The sequence below is a fragment of the Delphinapterus leucas genome, chromosome 15 (genome assembly GCF_059928025.1).
Source record: "Delphinapterus leucas isolate spDelLeu-1000000601 "Yukka" chromosome 15, BTC_Dleu_Yukka2, whole genome shotgun sequence".
Lineage (NCBI taxonomy): Eukaryota > Metazoa > Chordata > Mammalia > Artiodactyla > Monodontidae > Delphinapterus > Delphinapterus leucas.
Window position 1 is genome coordinate 61,662,514 of NC_143143.1, and position 14,220 is coordinate 61,676,733.

The following is a 14,220-nucleotide window of genomic DNA, read 5'->3' on the forward strand; positions in this document are numbered from 1 at the left end:
CCAAATGCGACAAAATAGTTTTTAATATCATCATAAACTCGTAGATTTAAATATATTTGATGACTTTTCATTCATTGCAGTCTTTTTTTCATAAGTTATTTATTTAATTTTATTTTATTTATTTTATTTTTGGCTGCTTTGGGTCTTCATTGCTAAACGCGGGCTTTTTCTAGTTGCAGCGAGCGGGGGCCACTGTGTTGTGGTTCGTGGACTTCTCGTTGCAGTGGCTTCTCTTGTTGCGAAGCACGGGCTCTAGGTACATGGGCTTCAGTAGTTGTGACATGCAGCCTCAGTAGTTGTGGCGCACGGGCTTATTTGTCTTCCCGGACCAGGGATCGAACCGTGTCCCCTGCATTGGCAGGCAGATTCTTAACCTCTTCACCCCCAAGGAAGTCCTCACTGCAGTCTTTATTCTTACTGAAACTCAGCCAGTGGAAGCCTAAGCCTTATTTTACATATCCCTGTTAGTCTTTGGTAGTTTCCTTGTGATAAAGTCCATCTTATAAACACCACGAGGGACACACCTGCAGTCTGACAAAGTTACACATATTAACTTACTGAAGCAAAGGAAGATACACGCCAAAGGAACTGTGGAACATCTCACCAAATGAAGGAACAAATAAGGTTATTATAGGATTAAGGAGAATAGCAGAGTTTTAGATAAAATGTAAATGAAGCAGAGTTTGATAGACTTCAAGGGCCACAGGATGGTGTGTAAAGAGGTTAACATCTATTCTAGGTCCCATTTCCATGGGAAGTACAAAATTAAGAGAGATGTGGAATTTTATATCCCCAAACTCTTTCTCTGACACTCTGTCCCTGGCTCTGAAATCAAGGTTGTTCTTCTGTATAAAAAGACTTGATTCCTCAGGGAAAAATGTAACGTTCCAGCCTTGCCGATATGATTTCAGGTACAAAGATTCTGATAAGTGATTTGAGAAAACAGGGTTTCTTAGCACTTCGTCCTTTTATTAATTTACAAAAGCAGTTTCACTGGTACACAATTGGTTATCTGGTGTGACAAGATATTCTGGGCTTATCTTGTACAACTCCTGCACCAGACATTGAATTAGCCATTTCTTCAAAAAGCCCTAATTTTTTAGGTAGGAAAATGGTATTTAAAAACTGTGATCTAGATGCTAGAGACATTAATGCTACTAAATTAGCCCTTCTTTCTATATCTTTTCAGAGCAGGTGAGAAAATCAACACATTGAATATATGTGAAATACCTCATGATTTCATATTGATAATTCCTATTCAAAGTGAGGACTTCAGGATTTGTACTTAAATATTCCATATTACTTCTGTATGTTCTTTCTTCCGCACCAATATTCTCAGATATACTGTGTACTTCTTCGGCATTTTCAAGTCATCTTTTATTTGAAGAAGGTTTTCTTGAATTATAGTTTGTAGTATTTTTTCTGACATCTTGCTCTGATTTTCTTTCTCAAGGCCTCACCTTGTCTCTGTTGAATCTCCTTTCCCTATCCTCAGTATTTGTCACCTTCTATCGATTTTTCTCACCTTCTATCGAATTTTTTTCTTTATCATTTCTTTTTCACCAGTGTTATTGAGTTATCATTTACATAAGATTAAATGTCCACATTTTAAAAAATTTATTTATTTTATTTATTTATTTTTGGCTGCACGCGCACTTTTCCTAGTTGCAGCGAGCGGGGGCCACTCTGTTGTGGTGTGTGGGCTTCTCATTGTGGTGGCCTCTCTTGTTGGAGCACGGGTTCTATGCACGCAGGCTTCAGTAGTTGTGGCTCGCGGGCTCTAGAGCGCAGGCTCGGTAGTTGTGGCGCACGGGCTTAGTAGCTCCGCGTCATGTGGGATCTTCTCGGACCAGGGCTTGACCCCATGTCCCCTGCATTGGCAGGCAGATTCTCAACAACTGCACCACCGGGGAAGCCCTAAATGTCCACATTTTAAGTATACAACATGAGTTTCAACAAATGTATACATCCATGTAGCCACTACCACAGTTGTAGTATAATACACTTCCGTTACCCCAAAAAGATCCCTCATGCCCCTTTGCAGTCGCCTCCCCAGACCCCCAGCCACCAGCTATGACTAATCTACATTGTGTCACTTTAGTTTGGCTTCTTAGAATTAAACAACAGGAAGACTTTTGTGCCTGGATTCTTTAACTTAGCATAATGCTTTTGCAATTCATCCATGTTGTTCATGTATCGATATCTTGTTACCCTGTGTTGCTGACTAGTATTCCATTGTATGAATACATACCACAATTTGTTTATCAATTACCTAGCTGTTAGATATTTGAGCAGTTTCCAGTTTTTAGCTATTATAAATAGAGCTACTATGAATGGTCCAATGAAGTTTTCATTTCTCTAGAGTAAATACCTAAGGGTGGAGTTGCTGGGTTGTATGATAAGGCTATGATAAAATTTATAAAAAACTGCAAACTGTTTTCCAAAGTAGCTATACTATTTTGCATTCCCATTCGCAATAAGAGATTTACAGTTGCTTCACATCATTGTCAACACATGGTATTGTCTGTCTTTTAATTTTAGCCATTCTAGTGGGTATGTAGTTTTAACTGTTGTTTTACTGATGGCTAAAATACTTAATGACTAATCATATTAAACACACTTTGATGTGCTTATTTGCCATGTATATGTCTTCTTTGGTGTAGTGCCCACTTTTAATCAAGTTTTTTGTTGAGTTGTGTGTCCTACATATTCTAGATAAACATTTTTTAAAAGATGTATGCTTTGTAAATATTTTCTTCCAGACTGTAAATTACCTTTTGATTTACTTAACAGTGTCTTTTGAAAGGTAAGAACTTTTAGTTTTGAAGAAGTCCAATGTGTTCATTTTTTCTTTTGTGGCTCATGTTTTTGTATCTTATCTAAAAAAAATCTTGCTTGACACAAGGTCAGAAACATTTTCTCCTATGGTTTCTTCCAGGTGTTCTATTGTTTTAGCTCTTACATTTTAGGTCCATGATTCATTTTGTGTACAGTGTGGGGTAAGGGTTGAGTTTCACTTATTTACATATGGATGTGCGGCATCATTTAATGAAAAGAATTTCCTTTTCCCCCTTTGAATTACCTTGGCACCTTTGTTGGAAATCAGTTGACCATATAGGTTGGGATTTGTTTATGGACTCTGCCATTCCACTGACCTACATGTCTATTCTTATGCCAATACCACATTCTCTTGGTTACTATGACTTTGCAGTAAACCTTAAAATCAGGTACTGTGAGTCTTCCAACTTCATTCTTTTTCAGATTGTTTTATCTGTTTTAGGTCAATTGCATTTTCATATAAATTTTAGAATCAGCTTTTCAATTCTACAAAATAGCCTGCTGGAAATATTCTTGGGACTGCATTGATCAATTTAAGGAGAATTGAGATCTTATCAAAATTAAGTCTTTGAATCCATGAACATGGTATCTCTCTCGATTTCTTTATGTCTTCCTTTCTTTCTCTGAAATGTTTTGTGGTTTTTATATTTTGCATATTGTAGTAGGCTGAATAATGACTCCCCAGAGATGTCCAAGTCCTAATCCCCAAAACCCATGAATATGTTACCTTACATGGTAAAAGAGATTTTGCATGTGTCTTGAGATGGGGAGATTATCTTGGGTTTTCTGGGTGGACTCAATGTAATCACAGGAGACCTAATAAGAAGGCAGCAGGAGATCAGATTGTGGAGGAGAAGATAAGAAAATGGTTGTAGTAATGTAAGGAAGTGGTTATAAGCAAAGAATTACAGGTAGTTGTTAGAAAGTGAAAAGGGGAAGAAAATAGCTTCTGCCCTAAGAGTCTCCAGAAGGAACCAGCCCTGCTGGCACCTTGACTTTAGCCCAGTGAAACAATAAATTTGTGTTGTTTTAAGGCATTAAGTTTGTGGTAATTTTGCTACAGCAGCAATACGATATGAAACTAATACACATATATTTTGTTAAATTCATCACTGTTATGTATTTTTAAGCTGTTGTAAATGATATTTTTAAAGGTTCAGTTGTTTGTTGCTAGTGTATTGAAATACAGTCTTCTTTATTGAAGTAGAGTTGATTTACAATGTTGTGCCAATCTCTGCTCTACAGGAAAGTGACTCAGTTATACACATACAGACATTCTCTTTTTTATATTCTTTTCCATTATTGTTTATCACAGGATATTGAATATAGTTCCCAGTGCTATACAGTAGGACCTTGTTGTTTATCCATACTGTATATAATAGTTTGCATCTACTAATCCCACACTCCTAGTCCATCCCTCCCCCACCACCCCCTCCCTTGACAACCACAAGTCTGTTCTCTATGTCTATGAGTCTGTTTCTGTTTTGTAGATTGGTTCATTTGTGCCATATTTTAGATTCCACATATAAGTGATATCATATGGTATTTGTCGTTCTCTTTCTGACTTACTTCACATAGTATGATAATCTCTAGTTGTATCCATGTTGATGCAAATGGCGTTAGTTCATTCTTTTTTATGGCTGAGTAGTATTCCACTGTTTATATGTAGCACATTTTCTTTATCCATTCATCTGTCGATGCACATTTAGGTTGTTTCCATGTTTTGGCTATTGTGAATAGTGCTGCTATGAACACAGGGGTGCATGTATCTTTTTGAATTATAGTTTTGTCTGGGTATATGCCCAATAAAAAAAATGGGCATAAGACCTTAACAGACAATTCTCCAAAGAAGACATACAGATGGCCAGTAGGGACATGAAAAGATGCTCAGCATCACTAATTATTAGAGAAATGCAAATCAAAACTCTAACGAGGTACCACCTCAAACTGGTCAGAATTACCATCATTAAAAAGTCTAGAAATAATAAATGCTAGAGAGGGTGTGGAGAAAAGGGAACACTCCTACACTGTTGATGGGAATGTAAATTGATACAGCCACTATGGAGAACAGTATGGACATTCCTTAAAAAACTAAAAAAGAACTACCATACAACCCAGCAATCCCACTACTTGGCATATACCCTGAGAAAACCATAATTCAAAAAGAGTCATGTACCAAAGTGTTCATTGCAGCTCTATTTACAATAGCCAGAACATGATCAACCTAAGTGCCCATCGACAGATGAATGGATAAGGAAGATGTGGCACATATATGCAATGGAATATTACTCAGCCATAAAAAGAAACAAAATTGAGATATTTGTAGTGAGGTGGATGGACTTAGAGTCTGTCATACAGAGTGAAGTAAGTCAGAAAGAGAAAAACCAATACTGTATGCTAACACATATATATGGAATTTAAGGGGAAAAAATGTCATGAAGAACCTAGGGGTAAGACAGGAATAAAGACACAGACCTACTAGAGAATGGACTTGAGGATATGGGGAGGGGGAAGGGTAAGCTGTGACAAAGTGAGAGAGTGGCATGGACATATATACACTACCAAATGTAAAATAGATAGCTAGTGGGAAGCAGTCGCATAGCACAGGGAGATAAGCTTGGTGGTTTGTGACCACCTAGGTGGGTGGGATAGGGAGGGTGGGAGGGAGGGAGACGCAAGAGGGAAGAGATATGGGAACATATGTATATGTATAACTGATTCACTTTGTTATAAAGCAGAAACTAACACACCATTGTAAAGCAATTATACTCCAATAAAGATGTAAAAAAAAAAAAAAACTACAATGAGGTATGGCTTGCTCTTATTTTTCTCACTTCTTAAGATATAAGTATTGATCATTGATTTAAGACCATTCTATCTAAAATACGCTTTTTAAAGTATAAATCTCCCTCTAATTACTACTTTATCTTGGTTCCATAAATATTTTTATGTATTGTACTTTTAATTTTAGTCAATTCAAACTTCTCGAATTCCTCTTCTGATTTCTCTTTTACCCATTAGTTATTTACCAGTACATTGTTCAATTTTCTAGTATTTAGGGATTTTCCAGGTGCATATCTATTATTGATTTTTAGTTTAACTCTATTGTGGACAGACATCACCTTTGTAAGACTTCAATCCTTCCATTTTTATTGAGATCCTGTATTACCCAGAATACATGGTATATCTTGGTATATCTTGAGATATACCACCAATAATATATCTTGGTATATCTTGAGATATACCACCAATGGTATATCTTGGTGAATATTCTGTGAGCACTTGGAGTGTTCTGTAAATATCTATTAAGTCAAGTTAGTTGATAAACTCATTAGTTCAAGTATTCTATATCTTCTATTAACTTGTTCTATCAATTGTTGAGAAAGGAATGTTGAAATCTGAAATTATAATTGTGAATTTGTCTATTTCTCCTTTCAGTTCTTTCAGCTTTTTGTTTCATGTATTTTCAAGCTCTGTTTTTTGGTGTATTTGATTTAGGATTAATATGTCTTTTTGATAAATTGAGACTGTCATCATGAAATGACCTGTTTATACTTAGTAATTTAGCTGGTTCTGAAATCTACTTTTTAAATATTAGCATAGCTAATATGTTAATAATACTCCAGCTTTCCTTTGATTAGTGATTTCATGGGTTTTTTTGTCCTTCTACTTTTAATATAGCTATGTCTCTACATTTAGAATGAATTTCTTATAGACAGCATGTGATTAGGTCTTGCTTTTTCATCCAATCTGACAATTTCTGCCTTTTAATTGAGATGTGCAGATCATTTATGCTTAATATAATTATCAATATGGTTGCATTTAACCTACCGTCTATTTGTTTTCTATCTGTCTATCCTTTCTTTGTTCACTTTATCTTCTTTGCTTCCCCTCTTTCAGATTACTTGACTCTTTTTATGATTCCAATCCGTATCCAGTATTGCCTTAATAGTTATACCTCTTTTTTTTTAATGGTTGCTCTAAGTTTTATATCTTCATGTTTGGATGGTTGCCGAATTGGTGTTTTTGTAGGAGGAGAGTAGTAATGTTGCTGACATTACTCCTCAAATCTTCTTAGTTTTTAAAAATCTGAAAAAGTCTATTTCTCCATTTGGGGAGGATTTTTGCTGTGTAAAGAATTCTGGATTGTCTTTTTTCCTTTTGTTGTTTTAAAGATATCTTTCTACTGTCTTCTTGTGTATGGTTTCTGATAAGAAGTCTTCTATTATTGTTACCGTTTTTCCCACGTACTTAATGTGTCTTTTCCTCTAGCTGGTTTTAAGATTTTTAACGTGATTTTCAAAAATTTGATTATGTTATGGCTTTGCATAGCTTTCTTTTTTTTTTTTTTTATGCGGTACGCGGGCCTCCCACTGCTGTGGCCTCTCCCGTCGCGGAGCACAGGCCCCGGACGCGCAGGCTCAGCGGCCATGACTCACGGGCCCAGCCGCTCCGAGGCATGTGGGATCTTCCCTGACCAGGGCACGAATCCGTGTCCCCTGCATCGGCAGGCGGACTCCCAACCACTGCGCCACCAGGGAAGCCCACATAGCTTTCTTTAGATTTTATTCTGCTTGGGGTTCACTGAGGTTCTGGATTCTATGGGTTTATAATTTTCATCAAACTTGAAACTTTTCAACCAGTATTTCTTTAAAAACTGTTTCTGCCTCAGAATGGGAGAAAATATTTGCAAACGAATCAACAGACAAAGGATTAATCTCCAAAATATATAAACAGCTCATGCAGCTCACTATTAAAAAAACAAACAACCCAATCCAAAAATGGGCAGAAAAGCTAAATAGACATTTCTCCAAAGAAGACACAGATGGCCAAGAAGCACATGAAAAGCTGCTCAACATCACTAATTAGTAGAGAAATGCAAATCAAAACTACAATGAGGTACCACCTCACACCAGTTAGAATGGGCGTCATCAGAAAATCTACAAACAACAAATGCTGGAGAGGGTGTGGAGAAAAGGGAACCCTCTTGCACTGTTGGTGGGAATGTAAATTGATATAGCCACTATGGAGAACAGTATGGAGGTTCCTTAAAAAACTAAAAATAAAATTACCATATGATCCAGCAATCCCACTACTGGGCATATACCCAGAGAAAACCATAATTCAAAAAGACACGTGCAGGGCTTCCCTGGTGGTGCAGTGGTTGGGAGTCCGCCTGCCAATGCAGGGGACACGGATTCGTGCCCCGGTCTGGGAAGATCCCACATGCCGCGGAGCGGCTGCGCCTATGAGCCATGGCCACTGAGCCTGCGCTTCCAGAGCCTGTGCTCCGCAATGGGAGAGGCCACAACAGTGAGAGGCCTACGTACCACACACACACAAAAAAACCCCAAAAAGACACATGCACCCCAATGTTCATTGCAGCACTATTTACAGTAGCCAGGACATGGAAGCAACCTAAATGCCATCGACAGACAAATGGATAAAGAAGATGTGGTACATATATACAATGGAATATTACTCAGCCATAAAAAGGAATGAAATTGGGTCGTTTGTAGAGACGTGGATGGATCTAGAGACTGTCATACAGAGTGAAGTAAGTCAGAAAGAGAAAAACAAATATTGTATATTAACTCACATACGTGGAACCTAGAAAAATGGTACAGATGAACCGGTTTGCAGGGCAGAAATTGAGACACAGATATAAAGAACAAACGTATGGACACCAAGCAGGGAAAGCGGCAGAGGGCTGGGGGTGGTGGTGTGATGAATTGGGCAATTGGGATTGACATGTATACACTGATGTGTATAAAATTGATGACTAATAAGAACCTGCTGTATAAAAAAATAAATAAAATAAAATTCAAAACTTTAGAAAAAAAAAGAAAAGTTTCTGTCCCTCCCCTTTCCTCTCCTTTTGGTAATCTGATTGTATGTAAATTATACTGCTTATTATTGTCCCATGGGTCACTGATGTCCTGTTTTGGGTTTTTTTTCCTCAATATTTTTTCTCTCTACTTCCTTTTGGATAGTTTCTGTTGCTATGCCTTCAAGTTCATTTATCTTTACTTCTGCAGTGTCTACTCTATTGTTAACATCACTAAGTATGTTTTTCATTTAATATTTAATGTTTCATCTCAAGTTTTTTAATCATTTAGGGGTTTATTTCAGTTTTGTTTGTCTGATTTTTACTACTTATAGGTATCTATTTGAACAAATTTACCATTGGATAAACTAGAAAATTTTTCTTCTTTTTTTTCCAATATTTTTTATTGAAGTATAGTTGATTTGCAATGCTTCAGGTGTACAGCAAAGTGATTCAGTTTTATATATATATAACTATATATGTAACTTTTCAGATTATTTCCATTATAGGTTATTACAAGATATTGAATATAATTCCCTGTGCTATACAGTAGGTTCTTTTTTATCTAGTTTACCTACAGTAGTATATATCTGCCAAATATTTTCATGTGAATTTTTTACATCTTTATTTCTCTCCTCATAATGTTCATGTTTTCCTCAATCTTCTTGAGCTTATGGAGTGTATTTATAATAGTCGTTTCATCATTCTTGTCTGCTAGTTCCATAATCTTTGTCATTTCTGGGTCTGTTGATTGATTTTATCCTGGTTGTCGTTCATACTTTCCTGCTTTTTTTTTTTTTTTTTTTTAATGCCTGGAAAATTATTTGGATTCTTTGCACTGTGGATTTTATACTTTTGGTTACTGGAATTTTTTTTTCCTTTAAAGAGTATTGGTTTTTGTTCTGGTATGCAGTAAGTTAGTTGGAATCAGATGAATCCTTTCAAGATTGGCATTTAATCTTTTTAGGATGGGTATGGGACATCCTTTAATCTAGGGCTAATTTAGCCCCACCATGCTGCAGATTTTACAAGGTCTTTCCACTCAGGCAGGTGGGGACACAAGATATTCCCAGCCCTGTGTGATCGCTGGGAATTGTTTTGCCTACTTGTTTTTGGTGGTTCTTTCCTAGGCCTTTGGTAGTTTCCTCTTACACTTGCACAGATAATACCTAAAGACTAGAGGAGTGCTCTGCAGAGCTCTGTAGTACGCCCCCTTTGTGTGTGTGTCTCTCTCTGTCTGTGTATAGCCCCCTCTTCTTTGATTCTGTGACCCACAGATTCTAGCTGACTTGACCTCCTTGACCTCCTTGAACCTCAATTTCTATATCCTCCATTCAGTAAGATCACCAGGCCTTGTTTGAATTCCTCTTCCTGCACTACAGCCCAGAAACTGCTTCTAGTCCGTAAACTGGTGCAACCAGAGGGCTCATCTTGTTTGTTTCCCTTCTCTCCGGGATCATGTTTGAAAATCATTGTTTCCTATACATTTTGTCCAATTATCTTGTTGTTTAAAGCAGGAAAATCAATATGGCTCCTGTCACTCCATCTTAGCCTGAAGAAGAAATCCCATTTCTTTTTTAAAATTTTTACATTTTTTCTCTTTTTTCTCTTCTATTTCTCTTAAAATATTATCGGTTGAGATTATTTGCTTTTGTATCCCTTTCAAGTTAGACTTTTTTCTGAAAAGAATTTTCTTTAATTCCTAATTATATCTGTCACTGCACTTCTGAAATCTTTAATGCTAGTGGATTTTATAATATCTTATTTACTACATACAGCTCTCTAAAATAGGTGCTATTATGTCTTTAGTTTTCAAAAGAGAAAAATGAAGCTCTGTGAAGGGAAGTAACTTGCTCAATATCTCCCAGTTTACATGTGGTGGAGCCAGCTTTCAAATCCAGAGTTTGGGGGTTTCAATAGGTGGGACAGTTCCTGGAGCAATCCCCACTATCAAATTAAAAGCTCCATACCAATATTGTCTTAGAATAGCTTTTAAGTTTTAAAGAAACTTAAAGACTGTGATGGGTCAAATTTTTTACCAAGCTTCATTTCAGGCAGTTGAGAAATACCCCATAGCCATCTTAGTGTCTCCATAATCCATCTGACTGAAGTAAAACCCCAGATTTCTCTCAGTTTATTTTTTCAGGATCTGGTGCTTGTGATGACAGTTTGCTCAAGGTTCCAGAGAAGTTGTAAAAGATAATTTTTTTAAGTAAACTAATGATTCTCATACAGATATAAAAATGAACACATGTTAAAGATTTTATTTAACTCATAATGAGAGAACAAGGCAGATTTTGTAACTGGTTTAAAGCATAAAGGTACACACACACTACTATATATAATGGATAACCAACAAGGACCTACTGTATAGCACAGGGAGCTCTACTCAGTATTCTATGATAACCTATATGAGAAAAGAATCTGAAAAAGAATGAATATATGTATAGGTATAACTGAATCACTTTACTGTACACCTGAAACTAACACAACATTATAACTCAACTATACTCTAATAAAATATTTTTTAGAAAAATTTTAAAAAGCATAAAGGTATTAGTGGAGTAAGGGATTCTCGAAATGAATTTATAAGACAGAAACTGATTCTTTTTTCCCCCATGGGGCAGGGGAAGGGAGGGAGTCAATTGAACCCCTCTGGAACAGAATTTACTTGAATATGTAGGAAATAATTATTTTTGCATTACAATCATGAATCAAGAGCTCATAGAGATGTAAAACTCCCACATAATCAGAATCAGATAACTCTCAAGTCTGTGATCTGTCTAGACCAGGGACTTCTGACACGATTGGCAATGATTGACATTTTGGCACTGTTGGCATTTGGGGCTAGACAGTTCTTTATTGTGGCTGTCCTGTGCATTGCAAGATATTTAGCAGAACCTTCGGCCTCATTAATCGTCAGTAGCACCCCACACCAGTTGTGACAACTAAAAACGTCTCCAAACATTTCATTGACAAACATCCCCTGGCGAGCAAAATTTCCCTATTTGAGCCAAGTTTTCCTCTAAAGCACGAATTTTCCCTAGTCTCCCCCATACTGGTCAAAAAAATTATCTCAAAGAAAACTTATTCCTAATCATAAAATAAACTTGGTCTAAACCTACAACAGAAAGAAGGAAATAATAAACAAAAAAATGAATGAAATAAAGAATAGTCACAGCACCAAACTGCCTAAAGAAAGTAGTTTCACTGACACAGATAGAGGTTACAGACTTTATTCAGCTGATGGACATCAGGGAGCAGCTGAAGACCCAAGTCAGGGCAGCTTGGAGTTTTGATAGAATAAAGAGAAGAGAGGGGTGCATGTTCTTGTTTGGGTCAAGTAGCAGATTTCATCTTTAACTGCTGCAAAACTTGTGTTTGGAATAATGAGAAACTCTTGAGATTTTTGTGCCTCTTGGCTGAGGCCATTGGTGCAATCCCATCCCCAAAAGTGTCAGAGCAGTTCTTTTGAGAGCTGTTTTTGCAAGTCTTGAGTTTGTCAGTTAGTCAAGATTCTGGGGCAGGAAAGGTATCAAAAACAATATGGGGGCTTCCCTGGTGGCGCAGTGGTTGAGAGTCCGCCTGCCGATGCAGGGGACACGGGTTCCTGCCCCGGTCCGGGAAGATCCCACATGCCACGGAGCGGCTGGGCCCGTGAGCCATGGCCGCTGAGGCTGCGTGTCCGGAGCCTGTGCTCCGTAACGGGAGAGGCCACAACAGTGAGAGGCCCGCTTACCGCAAAAAAAAAAGAAAAAAAAATATGGATGGTTGTTGCCAGGGGCTAGGAGGAGGGGAGAATGGGGAGTTATTGTTTAATGGGAATAGAATTTCAGTTTTACAAGATGAAAAGCGTTATGGGAATGGATGGTGGTGATGGTTACACAACAATATGAACATATTTAATACCACGGAGCTGTGCGCTTTAAGATAGTTAACATAAATTTTATGTCATATGTGTTTTACCACCATTTGAAAAAATGTAAGTACAGCCACCTTCTTGATGATAGGCCTCGGCAAAGACAAAACAAAACAAAAATAAGGATATGAAGAAATTGATGGAATTTTAGCCAAATATATATATATGTATAGTGTGTGTGTGTATATATATACATACACAATGAAATACTACTAAGCCATAAAAAAGAATGAAATAATTCCATCTGCAGCAACATGGATGGGCCTGGAGATGATCATACTAAGTGAAGCCATATAGGGAAAGACAAATATCATATAATATCACTTATACGTGGAATCTAAAATATGATACAAATGAACTTATTTACAAAACAGAAACAGACTCACAGACTTCCAAAACAAACTTATGGCTACCAAAGGGGAAAGGGGAGTGGGGAGAGAGATAAATTAGGAGGTTGGGAATAACATATATGCTCTACTATATATAAAATAGGTAACCAACAAGGACCTACAGTATAGCACAGGGAACGGTACTCAATATATATATATATATATATATATATTTTTTTTTTTTTTTTTTTTTTGCGGTACGCGGGCCTCTCACTGTTGTGGCCTCTCCCGTTGTGGAGCACAGGCTCCGGACGCGCAGGCTCAGCGGCCATGGCTCACAGGCCCAGCCGCTCCGCGGCATGTGGGATCTTCCCGGACCGGGGCACGAACCCGCGTCCCCTGCATCGGCAGGCGGACTCTCAACCACTGCGCCACCAGGGAAGCCCTATACTCAATATTTTGTAATAACCTATAAGGGAATAGAATCTGAAAAGAATATCTAGCACTGTGCTGTACACCTGAAACTAACACAATATTGTAAATCAACTATACTTCAATTTTTTTAATTAAAAAAGACAGTACAGATGAATGCTGAAAATATTATGCTAAGTAAAAAGAAGCCAGGCCCAAAATGCTGCACATTATATGATTCCATTGGCATAAAATATCTAGATTAGGCAAGTCTATAGCAAGGAGGGCATATTGGTGGTTGCTCAGGGATGAGGAGAGGAGAAATGAAAATGATTAATGTTTCTGTTTGAGATGATTAAAAAGTTCTGGAACTAGACGGTGATGATGGTTGCAAAACATTGTGAGTGTAATTAATGCCGCTGGACTGTACGCTTTAAAATACTTAAACTGATAAACTGTATGTTATTTGTAATTTACCACAACTTTTCGAAAGGGAGAAGAAGGGAACAAAAGAGAGGACCAGGGTCAGAGTCAAAGGAAACTGAGCACCCTCTATCACGTCTGTTTTAATCCTTTTACAGACATTTCAAATCCAGAATCTACCTCTTCTTAGGACCGACACTGTCTCTGTTCTTCTTTCTTTTCAGGTAGCACCCGAAAATGCTGGAATCTTCATGGCAAATGCCGCCAGAAATGTTTCAGGAAGGAAAGGGTCTATGTTTACTGCACAAATAATAAAATGTGCTGTGTGAAGCCCAAGTACCAGCCAAAACACCTTCCATGGAAAGTTTAAGTTCCTTGAAACCTAAAGTCACCAAAAGGCAGGTGAAGCTACGCTGAGTCTGACCACAGTGGATCCTCAATCTCTGTCAATAAACACTTCTGGCTGACCCCTA